The sequence below is a fragment of the Podarcis gaigeae genome (genome assembly GCF_964106915.1).
Source record: "Podarcis gaigeae genome assembly, chromosome: 6".
NCBI lineage: Eukaryota > Metazoa > Chordata > Lepidosauria > Squamata > Lacertidae > Podarcis > Podarcis gaigeae.
This window is the reverse complement of record NC_139682.1, coordinates 18,185,392-18,199,947: the sequence shown is the minus strand read 5'-3', so window position 1 is coordinate 18,199,947 and position 14,556 is coordinate 18,185,392. Positions and strand designations below refer to the sequence as shown.

General features: G+C 44.1%; 1 protein-coding gene across 7 annotated transcripts in view; it reads right to left on the bottom strand.

Moving 5' to 3' along the window:
• Nucleotides 1-14,556, bottom strand: part of NFATC2 (nuclear factor of activated T cells 2) — a gene marked incomplete at its 3' end in the record, with an annotated part of 132,473 nt that overhangs the window by 49,297 nt on the left and 68,620 nt on the right. The gene's annotated exons all lie outside the window — the stretch shown is intronic.

Genomic DNA, 14,556 nt, shown 5'->3' with positions numbered 1-14,556 from the left:
TACACAGCTATTTCACTGGCACTTAAAACATGCTTAAACTTCCCTGGATTGCACCCAGGTACATTCATGCAAAGAGCTGGCTTACTGCTAAACGGAATGGAAAATCACCTCCTACCTACCCAATTCTACTTATGCTCCCAATAAAACCATTTGCCTTTTAAAAAACAATTCATCTTCTTAGTGTGTGGCTCATTCAAAGCCTTTGTTCCTTCTCAACGATACTGCCACCTGGTCAATTATTTCCCATTTTGCATGTGTCAAATGACTGTCCAAAGGCAAAAAAATAAAACTGCAAAACCAGTCCTGGTTTGCTTGGCTTTCTGTTTCCTTTGGTTTTCACGGTTGTGCAGTGTCCAGTGATCACAAGGTAAAGCCCAACCAGACGAAATATTCAACGTGTAAGTAATGCATGATTGCATATGTAGGTTGCTTAATAACGGAGGGGAAAAAACCATAAAATGCAACAATGCTTTAAGGTAGCAGGCGTCAGGCATTGAACAGTGAACTGTAAGACTGTGTGCTGTTGGAAATAATTTACATTTCAAGTTAAAGCAAATGGACAAATTGGTATTAAACAGCACAATTAAACTGCACAGTGCTGGATTTAGGATAAGTCTATAGCTAAACAATGATTTCAGCTGGCAACTTCTAGGTCCAAGTCTAGCATTTTCTGTCAGGCTGTGCTGATTCTCAAATTCTGGAAATTATATGTTTATACAAGAGACTAAGGGCCAAATGAGATGGGATGCTAAACATGTCTCCTAATGTGCCACGGTTGTGTGTTTTTTTAAAAAATAAACTATGAATAGCTACCACAGGGACAGGCTGGTATTTGCCAGGACTGCAGCGCATGATATGTGGGGCTAGTCCTTTCCACCTCTGCCACTGTTCCAATGAAGACTGTCTTTTCTGTGGTGACTGTTCAAGCTGAAAGGTAGGCCTCCATCAGTGGCTATGGGAGATTGCCTTCTAGGCCTAATGGGTGCTGGGAGAGGGGGTTGTTAGGACCATAGTGGGTAGAGAAAGCACTGTTTTTCCTCCTTCAGGGCATCAGATTGAGAACTCATGAGCCAGAAGTGGAAGTGCATGAAGGGCCAACTCCAGAAAGACATCGGTCAGAAGAGCCTGTGGCACCAGTGTCCCTCTGGCCTGAGGATGTCACATTGATTTCCTCTGGCTTGGAGGACCCCATCACAGAAGCCCCAGTACAACCAGAACGCCTCCTGCTCCGTCAGAGTAAAAGACTTGCTGAGTGGCCTGCCTCGCCTCTGATGAGGTCAGTGCTTGCATCACAGCACTAGTAAATTTATCCTCATCTGGTGAAGCGGAACTTCAGTATCTGAGATGAAATCTGGCAGAGGTGGATCTATAAGCATCCATAGTTATGCACGCTTAACTCTCAACCGTGACAACGAGGAGCTAGTTCTCAGAAACAGGTTTCTATTCCCAGATTAGAAACTTGCTTCAAAAAAGGCTGTGCCAGAAACAATTAATTCGTTTCTGCACTGAATCACTTCAGGCTGCAGATGGGACATTGCCTGACCATACGAGACAAAATTCCCTATTTTTTTTAAAAAAGGCACCTGGGAGGAAAGGTTCAGCCTGGCCGCCTGGCCACCTTCCTATTTACGCTAATTTTCTATGGGAAAATAATTATTTGTGTGCGGGAGCATTCATGCAGACATCCGCCTGCAGTTCTGAAGTGGTGCCACCCAGATCCAAATTTACTACCACCTCTGCTGTTTCTAAGAATTTGGAGAAAGAAAATAGTAAGGCAGGGGTTTGCCCTGGAGCAGGGAGAGAGGCAAGAGAGCCACAGGGAGACAGTGTTGCAGTGCACCGCTTTGGGGGGTGGGAATGGCTATGACAGGATGGATTCATTAGCTGATACTTCTGTTCCTTTAATTGTTGCTCTGTGGGATGACGTCAAGTACCTGCAATTTCTCCAGTCCCTGCAGGATAGCTTAGGAGGCAAGCGGCACCTGACAGGTGTCACAAAGGTATTTATGGTACTGGTACTCTCTGAGTCAAGCTGGCAAAAGGTTTCAGAGCTGACTCTGGATAACATGAAATAAGTATAGGTGTTTTCTAGAGAGTGGTACGGAAAAAGGGTCTAGTTTGATGAGCCGGAACAACCAATTCAAAAGAAGAAACATGGAAGTCATTTCAGTATTGTTGAAAGCCTGGAGTATAATCATTGCCCCTTGGGATTGGTGGAGCAGGGAGGGAAGGGGGAGGCAGAAGAAGAGTGATGACTCAGATGTGTATGAGTCAGAAGGACCTCTGGGACTACCCCCGTTGTGACTGCAGCTTACACCCCAGCCCTTCCTAACAGGGGGTTCCCCACAGGCACAAAGTACTCCATTGTTTCTGAAGTCAGCTAATATGTAAGGTTTCCAAATTTTAATAATGTTTTGCTGCATCGCTACCAAACCACCCAGGGCAAGCACAGCAGCTGCTCATCCCAAGTGAACAGTTAGCTTTTGAAACAGGTTAATAACAGTTTCAGCTAAGTCAAGGTGACCTAGACAGCAACACAACAGACTAAACATCGGGCAGACATTTAAACCCAGGGTGATGATGGCGATAATAGCATAACTCTGTGCCAACATAGCTGAATTCTGCAACCCATGTGCTGAAAATTCTGCAACGTTTGCTTGCACTTACTTGCTTTGCATAATTTATTCTCCTTCTGCATGGGACAATTACTATTGCTTTAAAATGCACCTGTGGACCAGGTTTCACATAGTAAACATGAATGGGTGTGTGTGTGTGTGTGTATGTATTGGACAGGTCTCAGCCCCCAAGGAGCTTGCATTCTACATTTCAACAGTGCCCAAGATAGCCGTAGCAAGGGTAAAAAAAAAGGAACGGCAACCAAATGCTGCTGCATTTTAATTGGAGATGGGGAACTAAGAGGTGATTATTCCACATGCTTTACAGAAAAGCATAAGGAGTAGTTGGAAGGAAGAGGGAGAAGTGGTATTCTGGGAAGGAGTTGTCCTGAATGACACATGCCCTAGAATAACGTGATATAATCCTGAAATGAGACTGGATGGAACCACTTCAGGCTACAGGCAGAAGATTCAGTTTTTAAATACTACTCCCTCTGTGTGTTTTAAACCTTGCAAATAAATTTACCACCTCGTTGCAACTTTAGTCTGCAGAATGTGAACACTCAGCCTTACAAACGTAGTCACAAGCACAGATCTAACACCAACCAGGCACCGCCTGCAAAATCAGATTCAGTACTCAAGAGACCAGTGAATCATTCTAAAGCCACAGAAACATTTGATTTCATTTAGTGACCAAGCCCCTGGGATGGCACTAATAAAACCTTGTGAATCAAAAATGTTGAGCATAACCAGATGACGTTTAGATTAACCCCAAAGTCCACAGGAGGTATATGATCAAGATAGGTGAAATGACAACCCCCCCCCCCCACACACATACACAATGGACGAGGTTTTCATTGGTTTATGGAATGACACACACAGCCCTTAATTGATGATATTTTCATTGATTTGTGGTACGAGCTTCTAATGATAATAGCAGATAATTCTACATGGATGCATCAATGGGCACAGCCAGCAAATGCTTCCCTAGCAAATTTGTTGCCTGGGACAAATCTGCTTCTTCAAATATGGTACCCTCATATAAAACGTAAACACCTCACAGCAATTGTACTGACCATTCTGCTTAAATATAATGTTCCATCTGGTTTGCTGCTTTGCTTTTATAATCCTGAGTGTACAAGTCCTAATTTTAGATAGTCAATATTTGCTTTTCCCTTAACATCTCTGAATATTAGCACTGCTGTGAGTTTATGGCAAAATAGACGAGGCTAGAATAAATTTAAGAAATCAGTGTTGTTTTGCTGGGAGAGAGAGCAAAATGGCCACCCTGTCACCTATTGTTTGTTGTGAAGCAGCAGCTGCTAGGCAGGGGAAAGTGAAATAGGTGTGAATTTAGTGCTTAATATTTCAGATATTGTTTATTACATTTTTTTTAAAAAAAATGTGTCTTATGTTATTTATTCAATTAACTTCCAAGCCCCATTTAACCTTTTGACATTTAAAGGATTATATGAATTGGGACCTATGAATTTAAGAAATAAATTCTGTTTCTATTGTTGCTAAAATGTGGTGTTACATTTTTTTCTTCTGGCTACTACTAAACTGCTGCTTGAAAGGAAATGGGGTGGATTTTTTTTAAAGAACAGTTTTATGCAGTGGTTTAAAATTCTGGCATTGCTGATAGCCAGCTGCCTGTTTCAGATTATTCAGATTATTATATTGTCATGTGAGCCACTTAGCAACCTCTGTTTAAGGTGGGATACAAATTTGCTGAACACAAAGTTTCTCTGGGCAATGGGATGAGGCTTTGCACCCTACTACAAACTTATCCACCTTTGCAATCTATGTGCAAGGGGCCTAAAGAGTTATCCTTTGGGTATCACTGGTCAGGACTTTCCTACATTCCCAAGCTTGGGTTCTTCTGTTTCTTTTCTGTAAAACTGTCAGCTTTACTTGTAGTTTTTGCAGCTATAACTGAAGTATCCAGTGCCACAGTCTGTGATTGTGCTGTGGAATCAGTTTCTGCAGCCTGATGATGTGGACAAAGGGCTTGTGGCTATACACCAGACCACGTGCTCTCTTGATGCCTGTCACTCTTGGCTTATCAACAGAGGGGGTCTGACTGGTTGGCTCTTGAGCACGGGCAATGAAAGAGGCGGTGATATGGTCACTCCTAAAGAAACTGGCCCTGGGCCCTTTTGTTTGGACTAAGTACTGACCATTTGCAGGCATCTCCTTCCTAAGGAAGGTGGTAGAGAGGGTCACAGTGAGATAGCTGTAGGCATTCTTGGATGACATGTTTCCAAGACGCGGGTCTCCAGCTGGGGACTACAACTCCCATCATCCCTAGCTAGCAGGACCAGTGGTCACGGATGATGGGAATAGTAGTTCAAAAACAGCTGGAGACCCAAGTATGGGAAACACTGGTCTAGACCCATTCCACACTTCCCAATCAGTTTGTGGAATTGTTTTTTAAGAAAGTCCTTGTGAAAATTCATCAGGATTTGGGTCTCAATTTCTCCTAATGCACACATTTTTGTAAGCAATTCTCCCTAACGTACATATTCTTGCAAAGCAATTTTGGCTGATATAATGCATCATTGACAAAGTAGCTAGGATTTATCTGTTACAAAACCTAAGGCTGACTTGCACATAATAGACAAATTGGTTTAAGAGCCGTTCCTTCTTCCCAGGGAACTGTAACTCTGTAAGGACGGAGGCAAGTAACCTCTAAGAGAATTCTCAGCACTCTCACCACAATGCAATTGCTAGGATTCTTGGGGGTGGGGAGTAGCTATGAGAACACCTATTGTTAATACAAAGGAGAAGAGGCTCCTTTCCATGGAGGTGCAGATTGCAGCTATAACAAAGGCGACATTTTTTCATCTCTGCCAAACTAAGCAGTTGGCTCCTTACCTCTCTCGCCCTGACCTAGCCACTGTGACCCACGCGACGGTCACCTCCAGACTGGATTACTGTAACTCGCTCTACGTGGGGCTGCCCTTGAGACTGACCCAGAAACTCCAGCGGGTGCAGAATGCCATGGTGAGATTCCTTACGGGGTCCTCGCTGCGGGATCGCATTCACCTGGTGGTATACCAGCTAAACTGGTTCCCAGTGGGGTACAGGATCAGGACACTCGTACCTACGGGACCGCCTCTCCTGGTATGTCCCACAGAGGACTTTACTGTCTCCAAACAAAAACATCTTGGTGATCCCGAGTCACAGAGAGGTTAGGCTGGCCTCAACCAGAGCCAGGGCTTTTTTGGCTGTGGCTCCAATCTGGTGGAACGCTCTGTCACAAGAGACTAGGGCCCTGCGGGACTTGACATCTTTCCGCGGGGCCTGCAAGACAGAGCTGTTCCACCAGGCCTTTGGCCAGGGCACAGCCTGACCCCCTCATAGAACTCTAGCCCAATGGTTGCCATTAATCTGATTTGAATTGATTTTATAATGAAATGATTTTAGAATGTTGTATCATTTTAATGTTGTTAGTCGCTCTGAGCCCAGCTTTGGCTGGGGAGGGCGGGATATGAATAAATTATTATTATTATTATTATTATTATTATTATTATTATTATTAAGAACCCCTTTCTGTAGTTCCCCTTTGGGGAAGGGCCACAGCTCAGTGGTACAGCATCTGCTTTGCATGCAGAAGGTGCTGGGTTCAATCTCAAGCATTTCCAGGAAAGATTCTACCTCTGAAACCCCAGAGAACTACTGTCAGTACAAACAGTACTGAGCTGCGCAGATCAGTGGCCTGACTTAGTATAAGGCAATTCCTTGTGTCCTTTCCTCCAAAGAGGTTTGTCTAGAAACTCCTGTTCTTTGGTTCTTATTTTGCTGCCGTTCAGATTTTTGTTTCAAGGTATATGGCTGACTAATTAGTTTGCTTGGTCCTACTGCATGTAGAAAGTGGGATGTTGTAACTGTTGTAAATTTAAGTGGTGATGCGAGCCACCCTGAGGGACTGGGGGAAAATTTGGGTACAAAAAGTTGAAATAAACAAATGACATCAGACTGGTATAAAATAAGCAGATGGGATGCTTGTGTAGGCTGGGACCTTTCGTTCCACGTATAACCTGCTTTTCTTTCCCAAAAGGAAACCCAAATTGGCTAACAGGAAAATCAGTACCACTATATGACAGCCAATATAACAATGATATATTCATCTTAGCTATAAATCCTAGTAGAACTTCTCCCTGCCTTGCAGGCCTTTTCCCACCTGGCAGAACCCAGACTGACTCCAACTACAAAAGCTGAAGCTGCTGAACAGACTCTTGGGCTTGGGTATTGTTTAGAGGGTTACCATTGCTGATTTTTTGTATCTTTATTTTGGATCTTATGAATTATGTAGAAATGTTTTGATTGTGTCCTTTGTGTGGATTTTAATTGCAAGCCACTCTAAGAACAAATCTTAGCTAAAAAGTAGAATATAGATATAACTGGTGGACGAATGTGTTCTAAACCCATTGTAGGTTTGTGGTATGGATATGCCCTAAAAGCCCCTGTGTTTTGGTATGCATGGGGCTCATGTCTGTCTTTCAGATGTGCATTACTGGAATATATACTTGGAACACACAAGGAACACTTGTAAGTGTGGTGAGAACCATTATACCTACCCCAAAAATCAGACTGTGGCACACTAAGTACACGTCAAGCCAGCCTTTGTTGGGCAACACTTCTAACTCCATACCACAGTATAGCAACGTCTTTTGGCACTGGGAGACTTAATATGAAATTAAGCTCCAGCACCAGATCTGATGGTGTCAGCAACTCTCTACAGAAAGAAAGGAGTTTTTAAGAAAAAGTGTAATTCTATCCCGTCTATCCCGAGCTGTGATCGGACCACAAGTTTTGTGCCAAACTCTGGGGGAAGTCAAGATGTCAGTCTGCATTAGGTAAATCCTGCTTGATCTGCTACAGTACCCTCAGAGTTGTTTGGCTTAATTAGTCAGTTAAAGGGTCCGCCGAGCCTGTACACATTGCTCACGGTCCCTTACTCATTACTACGGGTTTGTGAAATGGCAGTAAAAACGTAGGTTCTGCCGCAGCTTAGCTGAGCTGGCATGAGAGATGGACTGAGAGGTTTGGGATATTCTCGTTGCATTTCTCGCAAGCTCACTCTGAGGTTTTCACAGCAGAGACTTGACAGGCTGTCAAATGAAATGTCCAAAGTAAGTAACGTTTACTGAACGCATTGTGGAGGAGCTGTCTGCTTGCAGCTTCCAATAGCACATCTGCTCCAAACAATACAAATCGGAGCCTCAATGAGGGAGACCAATCTGGGTCGAAGTCCCACCTCTGTCAGAGTCTTCCTTTATGGCCCTGGACCAAAATTTGCTATGGGTACAATCCACCTCTCACAGAAGCCACTGGGGCAAGGCTCCCAACTGGTGCTTAGTTAAACGGGCTTGCGGCCCATCTTCTTGGCCTCAGTTCCTCATCTATGAAATGGGAGTAATGGGGAACATAGCTGTTGCAAAGGTAACAGTAACAGACTATGAAGTATTTTGCAGAGCAGTAGTAGAGATGGGGAAGGGCGGACCAGCTGTTTTGCCACCAGATTTCAGAGCTGGCCTTAACTCACCTAGAAACATACCTTAGCTACTCTCCAAATGCATCAGTACTTTTGCTCCACAACTTGAAGGCATTTCTATCTTTCCACAGTGAAGCCTGGGTAATTTTGGACACACAATTCCACACACACAAATACCTGTGAAACCATATGGGGGTTTAGGATCAGGGCGACAGCGTGGTACCACAAAGTGTGAGCAAGACTTCGGTCACCTTTGAGGGAGAAATGTCAACTGCAGCTGATGAAATTCCTCTGAGTCACATCAGCAGGAATTACAGAATTTGGTCTGACCTAATGGTCTGACTCAGCGCAAGGCAACTTTCTTATGAGCCTTATACAAAATCAGTCCCTCGGGTGCACAGTTGATTCTGACGTTCGCCTTCATTGCAAGCCATATCCAGGCCCCACTGAACAGGCTGGATAATAATAATAATAATAATTTAAAAAAAAAATCAAACATTAAAAACTTCCCTGAACAGGGCTGCCTTCAGATGTCTTCTAAAAGTTAGATAGTTGTTTATTTTGTTGATATCTGATGAGAGGGCCTTCCACAGGGTGGGCACCACTACTGAGAATGTGGTTGCATCTTTCAGTTCATATAGAGAAGTGAATCTCTACCCAGAGTCACCAGTTAGGTGCAATTAGCCATCCATGATGTTGTTCATATCCATCATGCTCTGATTCTCACATTTCCGAGAGTGGTGGCTGTGGAAGGCAGGAGTTCTGGATTGCACAGAATTTTGATTTGATCCAGCATAGCAGTTCTTATGTTCCCCTTCTTCCTTGCCCTACAAGAAGTAACTCTGTAACTTTAGAGAAGCTACTGCAGCTTAAAAGAATTTGATGTTGGTGAGCCAACAGACTGTTTTATTTCTTCAGAAGGACTGGGTGCTGAGGTGAGCTTGTTTGATTCATGTAGGTCAAGAGACTGGCCCATTATAGCCAATTAAGCTGGTCTGATGTTGAGCTGCGGCCAATGCTTTAATTTCGCTGAGAGAGAAGTCAAAGATGATTCATGGAGGCCAAAGATGTATGTCAAGATCTGGTTGGGAAAGGGCCAGGGGCGTTAGTCATCCAAGTTGTAGCCCAGCCCCAAAACTGACATTTTGTACCAAGAGAACGAGTTTAAAGGCGCTTCCTCCCTCGGCCAGTTGTTTGAAAAATTCAGCTAAAGCCACCACGAAACATAACAACAGTAGCTGAGTAGTGAAACAGCAGGTGCCAATGCAGTTCCAGCATTGCTTTTGACTAATGTCTTTTTGCCAATTCGTGGAAATATACTTAGCGAAAATCTAAAGAATAGAATGCACCAACAATTCACGAAACAAAAGCTCCACTCAAAATAAAACCACTGGGAACCTCCGTGTAATAAAATGAGTCATGCCAGGGTGGGATGACTAAGTGGGAGAAGAGGGAATTCCAATCCTTGTGCCAGGTTTTTTAATGTGATCAATTAGCTTTCAACAGGTGATAGAAGATGGTCCCTCTCCCTGCCTCTGCCTTTTGTCCGTTCCAAGACAAATGAATTAAAAAGCAATCATTGTCTTTAAGCAAACACGTTGCAAAGCTGGGTAATCACAGACAGGCTTGTTTCTAGGCGCCCCCATAGTGGAAAGCTAGCCAGGGAATCTAGGCCAGTAGTAGCTGCCTTTGTTAATGAGGGCTTGCTTACCAGCTGCAAAATTCCAAAACCATGTGTCATGCGGGGAGACCTTCCAAAACACTGGATTCCACCCTGTCTCAGTGATTCTCTTTCAGCTATGGCAACACAGTTTCCACGGCCACTCTTTTTTAAAAAAATATGTTTGTCTTCATAATATGACCCCCCTCCCCCAAAGTTTTGCAATATTTTTCTGGGATTCCCCCGTTCTCCTTCTGACACTTGCTGGCTGCATTGCAGGAAAGCTTTTCCTTGCTGCCAAGTACACTAGAGGCCACAACGAAAAGGTAAAAAATAAATAAATCTCACGCTGCCTAGTGTCACGGCGTTGCATATCTATCCATGGTGATGATAGCATTATATGTCTGGCCTTGGAAAGGGAGTCTACATGTTCCTCCATTGCCTTATTATTCTCCTCGCCCCCACATGCCAGAGCTCCATCGTTCTGCCATGCCCTGGAATATAGCGGGGATCTGGGAGCAGATCCAGACAGTCATAAATATAGGGACCAGAAATGCTGTTTTAGCACTTCTAATCCCTGTAGTCCAGAACATGCAGAGCATTTCATTAAGCCCTGCACTGGTCCATGATGTCGACAGAGATGAGTGAAGATTGTGCATAATGATCAATTATTATTATTGAAATAATTACCCACTCTTTCCCACCCTCCACAATGAGATCTCAAAGCGGGTCGCAACAGTTTACAAATACAAAGTCAAAACAAACTAAAGTGTCAAAAGAATAGGGCAGATATGAAAATATTAGTTAAGGAAAGCTGTTGTAAGAACCTAAGAAGAGCCCTGCATGAAAAAGAAATAATGATATTTGGAATTGAGGTTTCAAGATAAAGTTTGTTCACAGAAAGTGGCTTTGTTGGGTGTTATTATATTGGACTGGACTAAGTGAATATTGTTTATATATAGAAGAAGAAGAGTTTGGATTTAATATCCCGCTTTATCACTACCCGAAGGAGTCTCAAAGCGGCTAACATTTTCCTTTCCCTTCCTCCCCCACAACAAACACTCTGTGAGGTGAGTGGGGCTGAGAGACTTCAGAGAAGTGTGACTAGCCCAAGGTCACCCAGCAGCTGCATGTGGAGGAGCGGAGACGCGAACCCGGTTCCCCAGATTACGAGACTACCGCTCTTAACCACTACACCACACTGGCTATAGCAGATGAATGAAGAATCCACAGTTCTTTACTTTCTGAATTCCTTCCAACTCTGCAATTCTATAATTCTATGACTACATTGCAGCTTGCCAGGCCGCTTATTGTGGCAGGTACTGTTCCTGCACACATCTCTCTCTCTCTCTCTCTCTCTCTCTCTCTCTCTCTCTGTGTGTGTGTGTGTGTGTGTCTGTGCATTCAGAACAGAACCTTGCACCACACTGAGGGTCATGCAGCTTGTTCACATGGAAAGAGGACAGGCATAGAGGGCAGTCTCTTTAAATGCAACTCTTCCATAGAAAAGTGAATGGCCACCATTCACATATTTGAGTGCACCAGGGGGTGGCATTGGTGTGAAAGCCATACTTATCCCCATTCAGAGCTATCCTATTTATTATACAGGCCTATCCTGGGTTTTCTTTCTTGCTCAAGCAGGAGTGTGACTGAACAATGGAAACTGGCTTCTATATAAATAGACACAGTAGTTAACTAAAGAATCACCGGTTAGCGAAAATGCCAAATGACTCCACAGCACACGGTATTTGAGAGCTGATGCAGTAACTTAGGAATCCAGACATGGCCAAAAGGGTTACACTTCCCCAGAAGCAATTGTTACTCCCATCCACCCCCCTGGAGGAGCGGGTAAGCAGCTAAATCACTGCAACATTTGTTTAAGTGCGCAATGTGCAACTCAACACACTATGCATCATTCGCAGATGGGCATAAATAAACATGCTACATGTGCAGTGCACACACAGGTCTCCTGAAAACAATTGCTTTATTCAGTGACTGCTAGCTCTCAAGCTTGCAAACTCCCAGTCCCCCAGAGTTCACTTCCTTCCATCATTTCCTGTGCCAGGCTTAGAATGACTGTGTCTTTTTATAAGCTGCTTGCTGATCTCATTAATATGTAGTGTGGTCAAGTCAACACAGCAAGGGTCAGTTATTTTCAAGACGCAAGATTGATATATGGCAAACTGAGAACCTACAGCACTTTCAGGTTTGAGGTCCCTATGATGTGGAAGGATAACCTAACTCCCTCCCCCCCCTCTCTCTTTCTCTCTCTCTCTCTCTGCTCCAGCAGGCACTCGGAACTTAGAAATTATACTTTTCTGATTAAATTTAGAAGTGACCTAGGAGAAACTGCAAGAGGTTCCATATACTGAAGACTTGTGGACACATATCTGCGCCTTCAAAGGCATTCACTGCATGTTGCCCCCTCCTTTTTCAGGGCTTGGCGGCTGTGTCTGGTATGAGGGAACAGGGGCTGAGTTTGGAAGTTCAGTCTTGGCCAGGACATAAGCTTTGCTTGAAGCAACGACCTCAATGATAGATATGAGCACAGGGTGTAGAGAGGGAGAGGCAAGGAGATGAGGAAAAACTCTCCATCTCATGTTCAAAACACTGCACATGCATCCACTACATAACCCTTACAAGCACCCTATAAGACAGACAGACAATATTATCCCCCATTACATAGGACAAGGAAAAGGGTTGATATTGAACAATAATGAACTGCCTGTGGTCACCCAGTAAATTTAAGGCTGAGCTGAGATTTCGACTATGGACTTGCAAAGCTCACCCTCTTAGCTAGGAGCACTGCATCAACTCTCAACATCAGCATGGTGTGGAATGAAGATTGAATTCATTTGAGATTTTCACTACCCATATGACTTTTCCGTAACTAAGCTATTCACTTACACAGAAGCCTGTTGGCAATGTTCTGTCATTTTCCTGTGAGTCCAGGAAACAAAACCCAGGATAGAGCTGTGAAGATAGGAGAAGACTCAGTTCTCAAGGCTGGCTCCAGGTTTGAGACCCATGCCAGCACAGTGTTCTCTGCTGTGTCTACACTGGTGGGCCTTTCGGTTGGCCAACCTGCTTGCAATAGAGGATCAGTGCTGTGAGATGTGCCAAGCACAGTGGTACCTCTGTTTTCGAACATAATCCGTTCCAAAAGACCGTTAGAGTTCTGAAACTTTCAAAAACCGAAAACTCAGTAGCTGACAGCTATGCCTCGGGATCTTGCACTCAGCAGAAGCCACGTGGCATGTTCAACTTCTGAGGCATGTTTGAAAATGGAAGCATTTACTTCCAGGTTTACGGCATTCGAAAACCAAAATGTTCGTCAACAGAGACCTTCAAAAACCGAGGTACTTGTGTAGCTGCAAACTGCCTACCATTGTGACTGCCCATCATCAGGGCCGGATTTAGGTTTGATGAGGCCCTAAGCTACTGAAGGTAATGAGGCCCTTTATATGTCCAGCTGTCCTTTGTCAACAACAAATTTTCACTGTTTTTGTGTGTGTTGAATATATATGTTAATTTATGGACCTAATAGGTATCTAAAGCCATTTCCACATAACAAATAGGAGCCTACACTGTTGCTTTATGTAGGTTTTATTTTATTTGTTTTTTATTTTGGAAATGTGCATCCAGGTTTTTTTCCTTTAATTTTTTGGGGGCCCCCAAGAGAGTGAGGCCCTAAGCTATAGCTTGTTTAGCTTATACGTAAATCCGGCACGGCCCATCATGCCTCTGATGCAACACCATTCTAGGTCTTTGTGGGCTGCCACTTCCCTAGAGCAATGAGGTCACTCTGAATAATGAGCATGGTGAGTTCCAAGATCCAGCTGCCACCACAGCTCTTGCTGGGCTGCTGGGGCCCTGCCCAGATGCCTGGAGAGGCTGAGTACTAATGCCAGCCCTGTTTATTCTCAATAATATTCTGGGTCACCAGAGGGAAGCAGCAAGCATTGATCCTCACACCTGCAGTATTCCCACATGCACCTCTTTACTTCCTCCCACATAAAGTAACATACAATCCTATAAGGGGCTATAACTTGAATTCACAATCAAGGGTAAATTGTGCAGCCTAGCTCTGGTAAATGTGGCCTGACCCTTGGGGAGGGAGGCTGCAAGGCATGCAATGTACTTCGTTCAAAAATATGCAGCATCCCCCAGAGGACTTTGCAGTATATAAGACCACTGCCCACATCATAATCACTGCTTTTTTTTCCTTTTTGCTTAGTGTTAACTAGGCAGCGGGGCTGGTCTGGTCTTGTGATGAGTGAAAGTACAGCTAGGGTGTACATGTCCCCATGAGTCATCAGAGTGAAATGGAGAGATAAGCAAGCATGCTTTCCCCTCCAAGTGCTGGCATACTTTCTTCTTTCTTTCATAAAAATGTGGGCCTTTTCTTAGCCTCAGCCATCTGAAAGAGGAAATTAGCAGCGACAGTGTCACCGAGAAGGAGGATGCACAATCCACTCACAGTGGGTTTCTTGTGGCTTTGCTTGCCCTCAGAGCTGCTCATCAGCATTCTGGTAGGAAACATGCAAGCTAAGTCAAACTGTGCTGTTAAGAAAAGTTGCCAGGACAGCTCTAAATCTGCCTGTATTTGAATGAACTAGCATTAAGTGTTCCACCTGTGCAGGAGCTCCAATTGTAAGACTTTTGAATATGGTGCTTCCAAGTATAAAGGACATCCTTCTGCCGCTGGGGTTTGCAAACAAGACACACCTCCTATTATGCATCTAGTCTGGCGAAGGAGAAGGGTGGTGGGTAAGTCATCT